At 26.6% G+C, this 2,272-nt stretch overlaps 1 long non-coding RNA gene across 1 annotated transcript; it reads right to left on the minus strand.

Annotated features, from left to right (window-relative positions):
- Positions 1-950: 950 nt before the first annotated feature.
- LOC105456986 lies at positions 951-1,503 on the minus strand. The gene is made up of 2 exons (XR_975317.1): positions 1,287-1,503; positions 951-1,084 (listed from the first exon to the last, which is right to left on the minus strand). It is a non-coding gene; the product is annotated as an uncharacterized LOC105456986 (long non-coding RNA).
- Positions 1,504-2,272: the final 769 nt, after the last annotated feature.

Here is a 2,272-nt window from a genome sequence, read left to right on the forward strand (position 1 = left end):
GTGCTCTTCCGATCTATTTTAAACAATATATACATATATCTATTACAACCGTATAAGTGTTTCACACACAATAAATAAGATAGGCCAATGCACGATTATACCACGATCTCGGTGCTACAATTATTTTATTATGTAATTTTACATATGTATCCTAGCTTCCACTAAATTGCGTGCCGTTACTTCTGGATTCAACGCAACCCCCCATGATTGAAACAGGATCGTATTATCACGTATTAAATTGCTAATCAATTTAATAAAAACTTGATGCTAACTTGCATCTAATAAATCCCCCCTCCCCTGCGACGTCAAATAAATGATTACCTACATCTGTACGAATCATTATCGACGAATCTGTAAAGAAATTTATTGCGAAAAAATATCACCTTGTGTTCTCAGTCAGGAATCGAATCCGGATCTCTACATTTGACAGACGGGCATCCTACCTTCAGACCACTTTAGTATTTTAAATTATACACATTCACGTAACTGAATTATTAGATGAAAACTTATTATTATTTTTAAAATTCAATGATCTTTATAGTTATATTATCAATAAATTGATGTTCATTTTTGTAACTTATTTATGCTTTATACAAACATTTATATAAAAATAATCTCTTTAATATTTAATTTTAAAGAAAATGAAATATGGAACTTCTTTTCCTGGGTATAAGTGCTAGTACATAGGCAAATAAGTGATTTAAACTGAATAAGTTAATAAAGTTTATGCAAATTTAATATATGTAAAACAAAAGCATTATTTTAGAGTATAAATAATAATAGCTAAAAATGTTCTTCAAAACTGGTATTTTAAGTGTAAAAGCATAACCTAAAATAAGATATAAAATTTCTATAAATAAAACATAATACTGTCGATGCAAGCTTATTATTTATTTATTATTGCAAATTATAAGACAAAATACAATAGAGACGTACAAATATAATTTACATTTTTGTTTGAAAAAATATATAATAACATTTATCTGTTTTTTGTAATGTCACATTTTATTGCGAGTGTTTCCGTTTCTTGGTTGTTCTATTTAAATTTCATTCCACGAAAAATGCAGTTTAATATTTTATTTACCTAAATAAAACATACATTTTTGTTAATGTGATGACATTTCTTATATACAGTTCTTATGTACAGTTTGCGCACGTCGAGTAGGCATTTCATAAATTCTTTAACACGTATTTCTTAACCTTTCACTAAAGAAAAGTTATTCCGTTTATGTATAAAAATAATCCTGCTACAGAATATGCTATAATTATAGAACGACTAGACTTACCAAGACGAGAATTGGCGAATAATAATGGCACCTGCCCATTAGCATCAGCATCGGAGATGGCCGTTGCTTCCGCTTTAGCTGCGTGCATAATTGCCATAACAAAAATTATGGCAAAAGACATTGATAGAAATGATAGTCGCATCTCTTAATGCTTATTAAAGCTTGCACTATATCTTTGTAGGTTTATGATTCACCAGCAACGCTATACGCTTATATATAGCTCAAGAAATGCAGTTTATATGACTTTCGTGTCAAACAGATACTAAAATTTTCTGCATATATATTTTATATGATACTATATATAGCTCAAGAAATGCAGTTTATATATGACTTTCGTGTCAAATAGATACTAAAATTTTCTGTATATATATTTTATATGATACTAAATATATTTTATATTTTTATATTTTAAATTATTGAAATGTTTTATTCTTATGCACGAAATAAGTAATGTTATGAAAATGGTAAAGTAAATATAAATCTTAAATAAATCCAAATGTTCAATGATAATTAAGGATTGACGCGTAAAATATGACTTATACAGAGTAGATATTAAACATTGTAAAAGATTTTAAGGTGTAATTTCTTACATAAATTCAAGATGAAAACTTTATATGACCATATGTCCGAAGCAGTTTCAAAGATATAGATTCGAGTGTCAAAGATAAAGGAAAAATTATCACTTTTTCCAAAATTTATGAAAACCATTCAAATTATTTTGATGAAGCTTTGCGTATGTTTCAAATTTCAAAATAATTTGAATGATTTTTTAAATTTTTGGAAAAAAACGAAATTTTTCCTTTAATTTCTAAAAAAAAACTATAAATACATGTATAAATGTGTGTGTATATAATACATAAATTAGCTTTAAAAATTTTGTAAATCACACAGCACAATAAAAAAAACGGTATTGTAATTTTCAGAAAGAATTTATGATGAAATCAATATTGCAATTGTTATTTCTAATGTCAGGTTCAACAATAATT

The sequence above is a fragment of the Wasmannia auropunctata genome, unplaced genomic scaffold (assembly GCF_000956235.1).
Source record: "Wasmannia auropunctata unplaced genomic scaffold, wasmannia.A_1.0 LD335433.1, whole genome shotgun sequence".
Lineage (NCBI taxonomy): Eukaryota > Metazoa > Arthropoda > Insecta > Hymenoptera > Formicidae > Wasmannia > Wasmannia auropunctata.